The sequence below is a fragment of the Nannospalax galili genome, unplaced genomic scaffold (assembly GCF_000622305.1).
Source record: "Nannospalax galili isolate Female #2095 unplaced genomic scaffold, S.galili_v1.0 scaffold307, whole genome shotgun sequence".
In the NCBI taxonomy this organism is placed as follows: Eukaryota; Metazoa; Chordata; class Mammalia; order Rodentia; family Spalacidae; genus Nannospalax; species Nannospalax galili.
The window spans coordinates 6454773-6472298 of NW_008359625.1; positions in this window are offsets into that span (position 1 = coordinate 6454773).

The following is a 17526-nucleotide window of genomic DNA, read 5'->3' on the forward strand; positions in this document are numbered from 1 at the left end:
CCAATTTGCACTCCTACCAACAGTGGATAAATGTTTCCCTTTCCCCACATCCTCACCAGTATTTTTTGTCATTTGGACTCTCCCCCCCACACTTTTTGTTTTTTTTGAGACAGCCCCAGTGGACTTGGAACTCACTATGTAGACAAGTCTGGCCTTAATCTCATGGTGATCCACCTGCTCTGGCTCCCAAGCGCTGGCTTTAAAGGTACGTGCCACCATGCCTGGCTCTTTCACAAAAAAAAAGATTAAAAAAATATTTTATGTTTATGAGTGTTTCACCTGCATGTATGTAAGTGCACCATGTGTGTGCCTGGTGCCCATGGAGGCCAAAACATGGTATCCAATCCCTTGAAACTGTACTTAAGGACTGGTGTTAGCTGCCATGTGGGTGTGGGGATCCGAACCCAGGTTTTCTAAAAGAGCCGTCAGTGCTCTTAACCAAGGCACCATCTCTCCAGCCCCTGTCATTTTTTGTTTTTTAATCTTAGCCGTTCTGACTGGGGTAAGATGAACTCTCAGTGTAATTTTAAGTTGCATTTCCCTAATGGCTAAGGATGTTGAATTTAAAAAAAATTTTTTTTCTTAAACATTTGCATTTCTTCTTTTAAGAATTGTTTTAGCCGGGTGTGGTGTTGCATACCTTTAGTCCCAGGACTCAGGAGGCAGAGAGGCGGATCTCTGTGAATTCAAGGCCAACCTCCGTCTACATAGTGAGTTCCAGGCCAGCTGGGGCTACAGGGAGACCCTGTCTCAAAAAGGAAAAAAAAAAAAAAAAGAATTCTTTGTTTTGGGCTGCGGTAGTAGTACACACCTTTAATTCCAGTACTCAGGAGGCAGAGGCAGGCAGATCTCTGTGAATCCAAAGCCAGTCTGGTCTACATAGTGAGTCCCAGTCCAGTCAGGACTGCATAGTAGGACCATCTCTGTTAAAAAAACAACCAACCAATTAAAAAAAAAAAAACACCAAAAAACAAAACCCCCAAACAAACAAACAAACAAACAAACAAAACGAAGGATTCTCTGTTTCTTTCATGACCCAATTTTAAATTGGGTTATTTTGTTTTGGGCTGGTTTTTGTTTTGTTTTTACTTCTTTGTATATACTAGATACTAGTCCTTTGTCAGATGTATAGCTGGTAAAAATTATTTTTTCCCATTCTGTAGGCTGTCTCTTCATTCAGATGATGGTGTCCTTTGCTGTTCAAGAGGTCTCATTTGTTAACTCTTAGTCCTAATGCCTGTACTACCAGGGTCCTTGCCTGTGCCTATAAATTGAAGCATAATCCTTAATTTCTCCTCTAACAGATTCAAGACATCAAGTCTTATGTTAGGGTCCTGATCCATTTGGAGTTGAGTTTTGTGTGGGGTGCAAGATAAGGTTCTAGTTTCATTCTTTTACTAGTCACTCTTCAGTTTGACCAGCATTATAGAAACTTTCTAGAAACTTTCTAAAGTATATACATATGCATATATAAAAGGAGGTTGAAGCTGGGTGTAGTGGTGCACACCTTTAATCCCAGCACTCGGGAGGCAGAGGCAGGATCTCTGTGAGTTCCAGGCCAGCTGGGGCTACAGGGATACCCTGTCTCAAAAAAACCAAAAAAAAAAAAAAGAGGTTGAATGAAGTTACCTTCTAATGGGGGTGAACAATGCCTCTCCCAGACACCATAGCTATCAAATAAAAAACTCAGTGCCAGGTTTGGGCCACCTCTTTTCTCGTTATTGAGTGAGACCCTATTGTCTTTTGTTTGTTTGTTTTGTTGTAATTTAATTTTTTAAATTGAATTTTTGCATTCTCATACAATATAATTTCATGTTATTTAGATCTCTTTCCCAGTCTCCACCTCCTCTTCCAGCTTCCACCCAATTTAATATACTCTATTATATACATAATAAGGCCTATAGAGTCTAATTTATGACTCCAAACATCCTTTAATGTGGGTCCATCCACTGGAACCTGGTTAACTTACCAAGAGTCCCATCATTGAAAGAGATTGTCTCTACCCCCTCCTAGTATCCATCGGTTGCCAAAAGTTCTTTAGGTTGGGTTGGAGTTTTTTATCCACTTTCCCTATGCTGGAATTTTGTCTGGTTTGAGCTTACATGGACTTTGCATGCTGTCACCACTGGTGTGAATTCATGTGAGTAACTGTTTAGTTGTCTGGAAAACTCTATTTCCTTGTGATCATCCACCACCTCTGGCTCTTACAATCATTCTGCCCTCGGGAGCCAGACATTTGATATAAGTGTCCCATTCAGAGATAAGCACTCTGTAGTGTCTTGTTTTCTGCACATTGGTCAGTTATGTGTTTCTGTGTTGCATCATCATTGCATAAGGAAACTTCTCTAGTGAGAATTGAGATATGCATTAATTATACATGTGTATAGGTATAACAATAAGTCATTAGAGTCTCAGTTTAATATGATAACCCTTCCAACATGCTGCCTTTCCTCACTCCATGGCCATTAGTTTTTTGATTTCTCTCAATTTTCAAATTGAAACTTGCATATCTAAGATTTCAAAACTAGCATCCAACAATGAGAAAAAATATGTAATGTTTGTCTTTCTGGGTCTGGATTACCTCACTCAGGATGATTGTTTCCAGTTCCATCCATTTACCTGCAAATTTCATAATTTCAGTTTCTAAGAGAAATAGTCCATTGTGTATATGTACCACACTTTCATTATCCATTCATCAGTTGATGGACACTAGGTTGTAAATTTTGGCTATGATGAAAAGGACAGCAATGAACATGGATGACAGGTTTTCCGGGGAAGTGTATATAGTCTTTTGGGTATATGCTGGATCATATGGTGGATCAATTTTGAACTTCTTAAAAAAATATTTTATTAGCACTCGGGAGGCAGAGGCAGGTGGATCTCTGTGAGTTCAAGGCTAACCTGGTCTACATAGTGAGTTTCAGGCCAGCTGGGGCTACAGGGAGACACTGTCTCAAAAAGACCAAAAAAATTTTTATCATTTTTTATTTTATGTGTATGAATGTACTGCCTACATGTATGTAAGAGCACCACTTTGCATACAGTGCTCACTGAGGTCAGAAGAGGGTGTTGAGTCCCCTGAAACTGGAGTTATGGACAGTTGTTCGCCACCATGTGGGTGCTGGGATCTGAACCCTGGTCCTCTGCAAGAGCAGTGAGTGCTCTTAACTGCTGAGTAATCTCTCCAGCCCCCAATTTTGAGCTTTTTGAGGATCTTCATGCTGATTTCCATAGTGGCTGCACCAGTTTGCACTCCCACCAGCAATGGATAGGAATTCCCCTTTTTCCACATCCTCACCAGTCTTTGAGACCCTATAGTTGAAGACATCACCTACTTGAGTCATAGAACATGGGGAAATAAAACTGGTACTAACCTGGAAGTTTCGTCCCTACTGGCTAGCTTTCATATTGCCAGAAGGTTCTATTTATGATACTTGGGAGAAAAGTATTCACCAATCTTTTCATCTGTGACACCAAGAGCTACAGTAATGGCTGGCCTGGCAAGATATACCCAGTGGTAAAATAGTGACATGAATGTTATGGGAGTAGCCAACAACTTTCTCTTTGGTTTTAAAGGCTGCTCTGCAAGATGGAACTCATGCCTGCTACTGCTAATTTTGCCTCAAACCCATGACTGGCTAGGTCATACGCCCTAAGCATAGTAAGTAGTAGGTTATCCCCTGTATGTTTCTGTTAAATGGACAGAGCATTAAACTGTCCCTAAGTTCTTACCCTCATATTCATAGATTAGAGCATCTCTCAGTCCTCAAAGAGAAGCTTCTTTTTGCAATAACGTCAATTAATATAGAGACCCACAACTGGTCAAAAGTCAGTGAAGAGACCATGGAGTGCTCAACTCCAAATGGATCATCTATATCACCTCCATTTCCCCCAAGGCTCAGAGGTCACTGTGAAAGAGGCAGGCAGAAAGAATGTAAGAGTCAGAAGTAATGAACATCTGCAGTAAAACTATATTTGCTGGACATGACAGGACTGACATTCATGAACCCACAGGGACTGTGTATGCACAATACTTGCACAAGATCAAGCCAGCCAAAACTTCAGCATAGATGAGGGAGGGGCTCATGAAGTCCTACCTCTAATGAGAAGCTATTGGCAACTGACAGCTTCTGGGGGAGGGAGAGTGTCTTCTTCAGGGATGCAGCCCATGAAGGCCCACTGCTGTGCCAGTAGATGGTCCTACACCTGTGCCCACACAAGCAGATAGCTAAGTGGACTCAGTGGGTTAAAAAAAAGAGAGAGATAGCACATGAACTTGGGTGGGGAAGGTAGTGGTGGGTGGATAAGAGAGGAACTGAAGGGGAAGGAATGAAGGGTAGATTTGAACAAAGCACATTATACACATTTATGAAATTCTCAATAAAAATTAAATTTTAAAAAATGAAAAAATTAAAAGGTGGAAAACAATAAAGGAAGACACTTTATGTTGACCTCTTGCTTTCACACACATTCACATGCAATTGCATGCGCCTATACGCATTCATGTGCATATGCATATAACATGCACACACAAGTATTAGTATTATTTTATACTTGACAATATTTCCCATATATTTTGACATATTAAATAAATTAGTTTCTCATTCTCTTGGAGAAAAAAAAACCAAGTTTGGGGACTTTTCAGAGGCTCTCTGGAAAGCCCCACTTAATTTGAGGTTAGAAAGACATTTAGAAATGGAATTAGGGGAAATTGTCTAAAAGATCAAAAGGCTAAAATATTTAGGGAGGATTATTGTGAAACAGATATCCATTTAATCATAAGTGATAGAAGATTTCAAAGGCAACTGCAGAAAGTTTCATAGTTGTATGAAAATAAGGTGAATAAAACAGCTTTTCTTTTTTCTTTCTTCTTTTTTTCTTTTTTGGTCTTTTTGAGACAGGGTCTCCCTGTAGCCCCAGCTGGCCTGGAACTCACTATGTAGATCAGGCTGGCCTCAAACTCAGAGATCTGCCTGCCTCTGCCTCCCAAATGCTGGGATTAAAGGCATGCACCACCACACTTGGCTAAGACTTAATTTCTTTTTCTTTGCTTTTTTTTAAAAGACTTAATTTCTTAAGTGATGAAAGGCCTAATGAGGTATAGAAATTTATTTTTTATAAAACATACACTCTTCATGCCTTTGTTGGCATAATCTCCTATGGAGAACATAGCAATAACCCAAGAAAACTTCATCTTTTTTTATTTATTATTTTTATTTTATGTGTATTCGTGTATTGCCTGTGTGTAGGTAAGTGCACCCATGTTGTGCAATGCCTGCAGAGGACAGAAGAGGCTGTTGGATCCCCTGGAACTGGAGTTATGGACAGTTGTTAGCTGCCATGTGGGTGCTAGGATTCGAACCCAGATCTTCTGCAAGAACAACCAGTGTTCTTAACCACTGAGCCATCTCTCCAGCCCCAACTTTGTCATTTTTTTAACAGAAAGAAGACAAAATTTAGTTTATGTCTATCAGTGTACTTTTGCTAAGAAGGCTGATTTTTCAATCCTTATATTAAAATTCATTCAATTTAAACCAGCTTAGCCATGTAAGATGCTCTCTCTCTTTCTCCTATATGTCTGGTTAGGCTTTGTCTTAACATTTTCATATGTCTCTTTCTATAAATATTCTTTTTTTCTTAGTGAAAATACTTTGTTGGTTCAGGTAAAGGCACTTACCACACAAGTCTGACGACATGAGTTTGATCCTCAGAATCCACGGTGGAAGGAGAGAAATGATCCCCAAAAGTTGTTCTCTGACCTCCACATGCATGCCATAGCACATGTGCTCCTCATATACATGTTTTATTTTAAAATACTACTACTACTACTAATTATTATTGTCATTATTAGTATTTTAAAATAGAATACTTTATACTCTGCATGCTTTTCATTATCAAAATCATGTCTAAGTTTCTTTGCATATTTTTCATGTACAGTTTCCTTTTACCTTTACAAATTTTAGTGTCTTGGTTACATGTATCACTTACGATTTTTAACCATCGGCAACATTTCTTTTATAGAGCAAACCAAGAAGTATGAATTGTAGACTTTCTCTTTAGCATTCTGCATGAGCACACTAGTAAATCTGATGACATCATCTTAAACTTCCACGGGTAGAGCTATCCTGTTATAAGTTCTCACTCTGAGCAGGAGAAACATATTAATAGAACCAAGTATCTTTACTAGCTAAATAAGAAGCTAGGGGGGAGAAAAAGTTTTATTTCTGTCCTCTTGGGGTGTTTGACTGACTGGGTCTGATAATCAACATAAACTAGATTAACAGGAAAAAAGTAATATACATTTTGTGTAATATAAATTTTACATGACATGGGCACGCTCATGAGGAAATGAAGACCCAAAGATGATGCATCAAGGGTTGAATTGGACAAAATGCAGTAAACCATGAAAATGTGGCAAAGGGGCTTGGAGTGGATAATGGAAAAGATAAGGGTTAGCAAGGTTTGTACAGATTTCCTTCAGTCTCAATTTCAGTTCTTTTTTAGAAAATGTATATTTATTACTATTTTGTGTATGTTGGGGGGGGCATGTGCATGCCAGGGTTCAAATGTGGAAGCCAGAGGACAATTTGTGAAGTAGGTTCTCTTTCTCCTTCTATCTTTACCTGGGTTCCAGGGATAGAATGCATATGGTCAGGCTGGTGCACAAAACCTTTACCTGTTGTGCCGCCTTGCCTGCCCTAAAGTTCTTTTTCTTTTAAGGATTTACTTTATTTTTTAATTTTGTGTGTGTGTGTGTGTGTGTGTGTGTGTGATATGTGTGTGTGAGTGGAGGTGACCACAGAGGCCAGAAAGAGGGCATGCAATGACTTGGAGCTGGAGTCACAAGCAGTTGTGAGATGCCCAATGTGGGTACAGGGAACTGAACTCCAACCCTCTGTAAGAGGAAAACATTCTCTTAATGGCTGAACCAGCTCTTCAGCTCCAAATTTCAGTTCTTGATGCAAGAATGCTACATCACTTAAGTGTAGGAAGAATGTCTTTTACATGAGAATTTTTTTTTGAGACAGGGTCTCCCTGTAGCCCCAGCTGTCCTGGAACTCATTATGTAGACCAGGCTGGCCTTGAACTCACAGAGATCTGCCTGCCTCTGCTTCTGGGATTCAAGGCGTGTGCTACCACACCTGGCTTACATGAGAATTTTATCTCCCATTTTCAGGGAAAAAGTAGACAAAGAGCCTTTTTGGTATTTTGATTTTTTCTAAAAAGTGTACGTGTATACTACGGCTAGTTTTTTTTATTTGTTTGTTTCTTTGGTTTTGCCCCCATTATGTATTCCTGGCTGCCCTGAAACTCTGTTGACTTACACTGGCCTGAAACTTTCAGTTCTCCGGCCTCATCCTCATGAGGCACATGCCACCATATCCAGTTAATTGCTTGTGTTCAGCAGTTGTACTTTATTTGCTTATTGAAGTTTTGTGAGATATTGAACAGCTAGCTATCATCTTATTTCGTGACAAAGATAACATTAATCTATTTAGAAAAACCTGTGTGTTTCTCTTATGTTCATGCCCATAATTCTGAAGATATCTTTCCCCCTCTAAATCCACATTGATCAATTTCCATTTTTCTGGAGATTTTAGGAATATGTAATTTATAAAAACACTTATTTTTATGCCAGGTAATAGAACTCTTAAAAATTAACTTTGGGGCTGGAGAGATGGCTCAGCAGTTAAGAGCACTGGCTGCTCTTGCAGAGGACCTGGGTTTGATTCCCAGCACCCACATGGCAGCTACGAACCATCCTTAACTCCAGTTCCAGGGGAATCCAAAGCCCTCTTCTGACCTCCACGGCATTGCATGACACGGGTGCACTCACATACATGCAGGCAATACACTCGTACACATAAAATAAAAATAATAAATAAAATATTTAAAAAATCAACTTTAACAGTATGATTCTGACATAGAAAAATACCACACATGCATAGCACACATGTAGAGAGACAGACATAAACATGAAGACAGATGAAAACAAAGATGTTATGGTTTGTATTCTAAAATTTTAACTATGTCCCAGGCACAATAATATAGAACTCACTAGTTTATTAAGGAATAGCTGGGTTCAGATTGTTTTTGCCAGTTAAGATTGCTTGCTGAGATAGTAAAAGCCTTTTCTACTAATATTTGGAAAAAAGATTTAAAATTGTTTTTTCATTTGCTAGTTTGTTTCTAAATAGCTCTTTTCCAAGCAACTCTTCAGATGAGTCATCTCAAAGTTTGCATTTCAAAGAGATGACATTCAGGTCCTAAAGAAGACAGAAAAATCTGTAGAGAAGGATTTTCAGGTTCTTTCAGAAAGGACTGAGCTGGGCTTGGTGGCACATGTCTTTAATCCCAGCACTATGGAGGCAGAGGCAGGTCAGCCTGATCTACAACAGCAAGTTCCAGGCCAGCTGGGGCTGCAGGGATACCCTGTCTTAAAAAAATAAGAGAGAGAGAGAGAGAGAGAGACTTTGAAGGTCTATTTGTTTATATCAGAGTTCAAAAAGAAAAATTCTTTCAGTATCCCTAAGCATCCCAGGCTAGCTTCAAATCTTCCTGAACCTCTGTTTTCACTTCCTCAGTGCTGAGATTGTGGGCAGACACAATGCCCAGCTAGAAGTTTTGTAGTTGTTGTTGTTGTTGTTGTTTGAGACAGGGTGTCCCTGTAGCCCCAGCTGACCTGGAACTTGCTATGTAGACCAGGTTGGCTTCAATCTCACAGAAATCTGCCTGCCTCTGCCTCTGGAGATGTCGTCTATTTCCAATTAGTCTTTTTTCACTCTTCTCATTGGGGATACCTATAGTCTGAGTTGTGTGTGTGTGTGTGTGTGTGTGTGTGTGTGTGTGTGTGCGTGTGTGTGTATGCGCAGATATGCATACACAGGTGTGAGTGCACTTATGTGTGTGAGTGGGCCTGCGTGTATGTGCATGCATATATGGAAGCCAGAGGACAACTTCAAATGTAGTTCCTCAGGTGCTACCCACCTTTTCCTTTTGTGAGACAAGGTCTCTCATAGGCCTGAAACTCACTGAGTAGGCTAGGCTAGTCGTGCAGCAAGCCCAAGGGATCTATCTTCAGGTCCTTAGCACTGAGATAAGAAACAGATCACCATGCCCAGACATGGGTTCTGGAGATCAGACTTAGGCCTTTGCTGTAAGACAAGCACTTTATGGGGCTGGAGAGATGGCTCAGCGGTTAAGAGCACTTACTGCTCTTGCAGCCAGGGTTCAGTTCCCAGCACCTACATGGCAGCTAACAACCATCCTAACTCTAGTTCCAGGGAATCTGATACCCTCTTCTGACCTCTACAAGCACTGCACAACATTGGCTGCACTTACATACATGTAAGCAATATACTCATATACATAAAATAAAAAAATAAATATTTTTTAAAAAGACAAGCATTTTAGTAGCCAAGTTGTCTCTCTAGCTCCTATGTCTAAAGATTTTTGGGTTTGGTGGTATGTATATACACATATTTGTGTGTGTGTGTGTGTATGTGTGTATGTGGAAGTCAGAGTTGACACTGGGTATCTTCCTCAATTGTGCTGCACCTTAATTTTCAAAAATTGTGTGTGCGTGTGTGCGTGTGTGTGTGTGTGTGTGTGTGTGTGTTTCCTCCAGGAACATCAGTTACAGGAAGTTGTGAGCCACCCAGCATAGTTGCTGGAAATTGAACTTGGGTCCTCTGGAAGAGCAGTGTGTGCTCTTAACTACTGAGCCATCTTTCCAGCCCCTCCACCTTATTTTTTTGAAACAGGATCTCACTGAACCTGGAGCTCACTAGGTTAGCTAGACTGACTGAGCAGCAAGCTCCCAGGCATCCTCCTTTCTCCATTTCCTCAGTGCTGTGATTGCATGTACACATGGCTGCACTCAGTTTGGTTTTTAAAAAATATTTTATTTATTATTTTTATTTCATGTGTATGAGTGTATTGCCTGCATGTATGTGAGTGCACCTGTGTCATGCAATGCTGAGGAGGTCAGAAGAGGGCTTCAGATTCCCCTGGAACTGCAGTTAAGGATGGTTCATAGTGCTGGGAATTGAACCTGGATCGTCTGCAAGAGCAGTCAGTGCTCTTAACTGCTGAGCCATCTCTCCAGCCCTGCACTCAGTTTTTTACATGGTGCTGGGGAGCTGAACTCAGGTCCTTGTGCTTGTATGGTAAGCACTTTACCAACTGAGCCATCTCCCTTTATCCCAAGTCTGACTTTTTATGTTTTGTATGGGTTTTGAAACAGGGTCTTACATAGCCGTAGCTGGCCTAGAACTCACTATGTGGTTAAGGTTGATCTTGAACTCCTAATCCTCTTGCCGCTACCTCCCAAGTACTGGGATTGCAGGTGTATATCACAGTGCTGCTTGACTTTTTTTAAAATTAACGTTATTGAGACAAATACTGTGATATATAAGAAAATATATTCAGGAGCTAGAGCATGTATTGCTCTTGCAGAGGACCTGAGTTCAGCTCCCAGCACCCACACTGCTGGTAACTCCAGCTCCAAGGGATCTGATATCCTCTTCTGGCCTCTGAGAGCACCTGCACAAATGTGAACATACTTACACACAGATACATACACATAATTAAAAATAATAAAATAAATCTTAAAAAGAAAATGCACTCATTTTAAGTGTACACTTGAATATGTTTTGACAAATTTAAACACGTGTTTTATCCACAATAAAGATAAAAACATTTTTCTCACCACAATTGATTACCCCACCCATTTTTCAGAGTCTGAGTCTTAGCTTATAAATTTTGTGTGTGGTATTGGGAATCAGACCCAGGAGGCTGTGCATGATTGTAAGCTCTCTACTACTGAGCTGTACCCATCTAGCCTATAAACTTTTAGAAATGTTCTAGAGATGGTTTATTATTTGTTTTGTTTTTTAAGAAAGGCTTCTTTTCAGTCCTTTTGTCTTTTGGGAAACTCTGTATGCCAATTAAAAAATGCATTGCATTGTTTTGGGGCATCCCCTTTCCACACAGTGAGCACTGACATTCAAAATTATTGCTGTAAAGTTCACTCATTTTTCCAGAAAGGCACAAGACACTGGTCTCTTACACCAAGTGAAACTCATCTCTTTGCCTTTGGTTTTCCTTAGATGCCAAGTAAACCACAGGGAATCCAAGTGGTAAACTTCTTTTTCTGGGGCTTTGGGGAATACAGATTCCCCATCTTCTTTGTTGAATAGGAAAATATGACTAACTGAGAAGCTTCAACAAACAAACATAGGGAAATGTAATAAAGTTGGAGAGCTTAAAATGCAGGAACTGGGACTTGGATCTGAGACTTACTCTAGAGTCCACCTCATAGCTTGAGAGAAAGCAGTGAGTAGATTGAGCTCTGTGGTACTGGCAACTGCTCACTCACCCTTATCAGGGCTTGTCAGGGGCTTCTTTGGATCCCTTCCTCACACTCTTTCTCTTTTTAAAATACAATGTTCTAATTTGCTTTGTGTTTCTGTGATAAAACATTGACCAACAGCAACTTGGGGGAGGAAAGTATTTATTCTACTTTATAGCTTACAGTCAGTCTATTATTGAGGGAACTTAAGGCAGGAGCTTGAAGCAGAGGTCATGGAGGAATGCTGATTACTGGCTTGCTCCCTCTGGCTTGTTCAGCTATCTTTAATATACAGTTCTGGCCCACCTGCCCAGAGATACCACTACCCACAATGGGCTGGGCCGTCCTACATCAATTATCAAGAAAATGTTCCATAGACATGCCCACAGGCCAGTTTGATGGAAGAAATCCCACAACTGAGGTTACTCTACTTTGTGTCAAGTTGACAAAACTTAACCAGCACAATTAACCCCTTGTCAACTTAATATACAAACACATTACTATAAACCATACTCTTTTAATTTCTTGTCCACAAGATATCATGTTAATATCATAATATAAAACAGGACAATTTTAAAGGTTCCACAGTCTTAAAAAAATAAAATTTAAAAAAGTTCAATATCTTAAACTATCCAATGTCTCTTAATGGTGGGCTCCTATAGAATAAAAAAAAAGTTAAATACTTTTTTACTCTAAAAGGGAAGAATCAAGGCATAAAGACAATCATATTTAGGCAAAAACAAAGTCCAGTAGTGTAGCTCCAAAATCTTGTAGCTAAATATCTGACATCTGGGACTCATTCATCATCTTCTGGGCTCCAGAGGGCTTAGGCAGCTCTACTTCCCCAGTGCTGCCATCTGTAGCACATACAGCTTGTGTTGTAGACTAAGGTTGCCTCTACTCTATACCCACCACTGTCCTTGGTGAATGTCCTATGGTCCTGACATCTCCAATCCTGGGGTCTTCATTGAAATTATGGCTGCATCTTCACCAGTGGCCTCTCCTGGCCACTCACTGTGTCAAATCTCAACTTCTCTCTATGACTGCTTCAGTCCTGAGATCTCTGCTTCAACTGAGGCTGCACCTTCACTAGTGGCCTTTCCTAACTTCTCACAATGCCAAACCTCAGCTGTTCTCCATGACTCATGTCTTCAAAATCAGTATTATGTGGGAGACTATTTGGCTTCCAGCAAGAAATGCAGCCTTGGCCCCCTCTGGACCATAGCTTCTGTGTACTGAACCTGAGGAAATGCTTCCTAGAAGATTTTGCCTCAGTGAAGTCCTTTATTAATCACAACCCATTCTTCAGCTCCAGCTAACGAGCATCAGTTGTCCCAATAAAGCAAAAGTTTTGCTTCCACAGATTCTTAATTCAAATATATCACACAAAAGTCTTTGAGAGATTTTCAGTCTTCCTTCTGGCTTCCATTATCTGCATTGCTCCCAGAATTATCTTCCAGGTTCCCACAACTACAGCTCATTAAGATCTGAGTGCTTCCAGCTCAAAGTTCCAAATATTTCCACAATCCTTCATAAAACACAACATTGTCGGGTCCATCCCAGCAAGACCCCACTCCTGGTACCTATTTCTGTTTTAGTCTTCCCTCCCGCTACTGTTTTAAAACATTGACCAAAAACAACTTGGAGAGAAAAGTGGTTATTTCATTTTACATTTTACTCCATCATAAGGGTAGGGCAACTAACCAGCACAGACAGTTTCACTATGTAGCCAAAGCTGCCTTCAAACTCCCTTTGCTCCTGCCTGTACATCCTGAATGTTGGGATTACAGTACAGAGACACATCACTGTCCCTGGCTAGATTTCATTCTGACACTAAAAACTGTGTACAATAAAGTCAGATCTAGTGAGAAAAAATTTCAAAGTTTACCTTGGGTTGGGAATGTAGTTCAGTGGAGAGTGTTTACACTCCTGAGGCCTTTAATTCAATCCCCACCACCACAAAAGAAAAGTTGATTATACATAGAAAAGGACAGTTTGCAAAGCAAGAAGCTCCCAATGAAGTGGTGAAAACTCTTGCTCATAGCAGTTATAGCACAGTTTATAGAGCTTAAAGGAAAGGGTTTTGTTTGTTTGTTTGTTTGTTTGTTTTGTTTTTGTCTTTGTTATGATTTTCTATTGCATCTTAACAGTCTTTTTTTTTTTTTTCGGTCTTTTTGAGACAGGGTCTCCCTGTAGCCCCAGCTGTCCTGGAACTCACTATGTACACCAGGCTGACCTTGAACTCACAGAGATCCGCCTGCCTCTGCCTCCTGAGTGCTGGGATTAAAGGCGTGCACCACCACGCCTGGCAACAATTCTTTTTAAAATATTTATTATTTTTATATTTTATGTGTATGAGTGTATTGCCTGCATGTATGTGAGTGCACTCGTGTTGTGCAATGCCACAGAGGTCAGAAGAGGGCTTCGGATTCCCCTGGAACTGGATTAAGGATGGTTTGTAGCCACCATGTGGTTGCTGGGAATCAAACTCAGATCCTCTGCAAGAGCAGTCAGTGCTCTTAACCTCTGAGCCATCTCTCCAGCCCCATGATTGACAATTCTTACTGGGATTTTGCTTTTATGAAGTATCTCTTTAAAATAAATTTTTTATTTATTATTCTTATTTTATGTATATGAGTGTGTTGCTTGCATGTGTGTAAGTACACTGGTGATGTGCAATGCCTGAGGGAGTCAGAAGAGGGTATTGGATACCCTAGAACTGGAGTTAGGATGGTTGTTAGCCACCATGTGGGTGCTGGAAATCGAACCCAGGTCCTCTGCCAAGAGCAGCCAGTGCTCTTAACTGCTGAGCCATCTCTCCAGCCCTGAAGTATCTCTTTTTTATCTCCACTAAGTCTTGTTTAAATTCCATTATGGATGCCATTAGTATGAATTCATTATATATCGTTAAGCATTTAACTTTTCTTTTTTTGTTTTAGGTGTAAACACTTGCAAAAAGTTTAAGCTTGAATTAAATTTTGAGACCAATGTAAAAATTCCCATCTCAGCGTGTGTGTTCACACATGTATACAAGTGTGCATGGGTGCATGCACATGTGCCAAAGGTCAGCATCAGGTGTCTTCCTTTATCAGTCTCTACTTATCTTTTGATACAAGGTCTCTCACTGAACCTGGAGCTCACCAGTGCTGAGATTATAGGGCTACACCTTCATACCTGGCTTTTTATGTGAATGCAGAGTCTGGAAACTCAGGTGCTCATGTTTGCATGGCAGGGGTAAGCACTTTATCAACTGAGACATCTCCCCATTTCCCACAGTTCTGTCTTTTAGTAGGTATGTTTAATCTTTATTAATAGCTAGAGTGGATTTATTTCTCCCAGTTTTTTGTTGTTGTTGTTGCTGTGGTTTTTTTTTTTTTTTTTTTTTGGAATTTTTAGGACAGGGTCTCCCTGTAGCCCCACCTAGCCTGGAACTCACTATGTAGACCAGGCTGGCCTTGAACTCACAGAGATCCTCCTGCCTCTGCTTCCTGAGTGCTGGGATTAAAGGCGTGCGACACCATGCCCAGCTTTTCTTGCCTTCTTTTAAATTGATGAAACTTCAGCCTATCTTTTACTTTTGTTGCTTTGGAAATTTCCAAATTTTTTCATCATTTTAGTGACTTTTTAAAAATCTGTGTATGGTTGCCTTTCTTGTTTTTTAGTTCTTTTTAAATTGTGATAAAAATACATATGCAATATAATATTCTAACAATTTTAGCTGTACAGTTCAGTAATGTAAGTACATTCATATTGTTGTATAACCAAACTGCAAAACTCTTTTCATTGTGTGAAATTCAAACACTATACTCATCAAACTTTCCCTTCCACTTTCTGATAACTGGCATCCTACATATTTATTCTGTCTCTATGAAACTGACCACTTTAAGTTCCTTGTGTAAATGGGATCATACAGTATTTGTCATTTGTGAGTGGCATATTCACTTAGCATACTATCCTCAAGGCTTATTTATGTTGCATGTCATAATTTCCCATCTTTAAGGTTGAAAAGTATTCCTTTGCTTGGAGTGGTCTTACACATTGGTAGTCCCAGATACTTAGCTGATACAGGAGGCTCATTTGAACTAAGGAATTCAAAGTCATCCTGACCAACACAGCAAGACCTCATTTTAACATACACAAATAGTATAATGACTAAATTTGGGCTGGAGAAATGGCTCAGCAGTTAAGAGCATTGGCTGCTCTTGCAGAGGACCTGAGTTTGGTTCCCAGAACCCATTTGACTGCTAACAACTGTTCATAACTCTAGTTCCAGGGGACTAGATGCCCTCTTTTGGCCTCCACAGGAATTGCACTCACGTGGTGCACTTAATACATGCAGGCAAAACACTCGTGCACATAAAATAAAAATAAATAAATCCAAAAAATTTAAATAATGACTAAATCATAAAAGAAAAATATTCCTTTGTATGTATCTATATTAGTTACTTTTCATAAATCATCATGACCAAGGCAACTTATAGAAGGAAGAGTTTATTTGGCTTATAGTTTGAAAGGGGTAAGAGACCCTCATGGTGGGGAGGCATGGCAGGAGGCAGCTGGGGCAGAAAACTGAGTACTCACATCTTCAAGCAGGCACAGGAAGCAGAGAGAGAGAAATCCAAAATGGGATGTGGCTATGAACTTTCAAAGCCTGCCTCCTGCAAGGCTACACCTCCTAAAGGTTCCATGACGCTCCCTAAACAGCACCACCAACTGACCAACCGTTCAAATACTTGAAACCTTTGGGGGACATTTTCATTCAAACCACCATAGCCTCGATCAAGTTTTGTTTATCCATTTGTCCAATGGATGCAGGTTGCACTGGGCAAACTTTTTGTGCATTGTGAATACTGTTCCCATGATGATGGTTAAAGTCTCTGCTTTTAATTCTGGGGGTATATACTCAAACATATAACTAAAAAGTTTAATTGCTGATTTATATGTTGGTTCATAATTTATTCTTTGAGCAACCATATTGCTGTTTGCAATAGTGGCTACACCATTTTGCATTTCCACCAACAGAGGCACTAATTTCTTGGCACCCTTTTCTGTACTTGCATTGTCTGATAGTTGTTAGCTGACCTGATAGATGTGAGTGATGACATCATTATTGTTTTGAGTTGCAGTCCCCTCATGATTACTAATATTGAGGATGTTCTTATGTGTTCATTGGCAACTTACTAAGTTTTTTTCCTTCATTGGAGAGCTGTCTGTTCAAAGGAGTTGCGCATTTTTAAATCATGCTGGGGTGTCCTTGCTGTTGCTGAGTTGTAGGGATTCTTCTTCATTATTTTCTTTTTCAGCCAGGATGTCACTGTGAAGCTCAGGCTTGTGTTGGTCTTAAGATCTCCCATTTCCCAAATGGTTGGATTGCTGGTATGCACCACTATGCTCAGCTAGGAATTTAAAAATTATTCTAGGCATTAGGCATTGATTAATATCTTTATTAGCTATGACTTTCAAATGTTTTCCCTCATTCAGTGGGCTTTTCAGATCCTTTGAGGCACAAAAATTTTGACTTTTTTTTTTTTCTATAACCCAGGCTAGTTTGCAGTTCACAATCCCCTTGCTTGGCCTTCTGAGTGTTGGGATCACAGAAGTGCACCAGCATACATTATAGAAAATTTTAATTTTGATGAAGCCAAGTTTTCTATTTTCCCTAATGTTGACTGCCTTTGGTAACATATCCAAAGAATTACCACCAAATCCAGTATCAGAAAGTTTTCCACCTATATTTTCTTCTAATAATTTTAGGGTTTTAGTTCCTATGGTTAAGTCTCTGAACCATTTTGAATAAAGTTTTGTATGTAGTGTTAGGGTCCAAGTTCACTATTTTGTATGTGAATGCCTAGTTTTTCCAACAGCATTTGTGAGAAAGATTATCCTTTTCCCATTGAATGGCTGTGGCACCATTGTTGAAATCTTTTACCACTATGTGAGAATTGACATCTGAACTCTTTCCTCTTCCATTGGTGTATGTGTCTGTTTGATGGCACCACTCTGACAAATATACATACTTAACACATTTAATAATATCTAAAGTTAGCCGGGTGTGGTGGCACACACCTGCAGTCCCAGCACTTGGGAGGCAGAGGCAGGTAGGTGGATCTCTGTGAGTTCAAGGCCAGCCTGGTCTACATAGTGAGTTCCAGGACAGCTGGGGCTACAGGGAG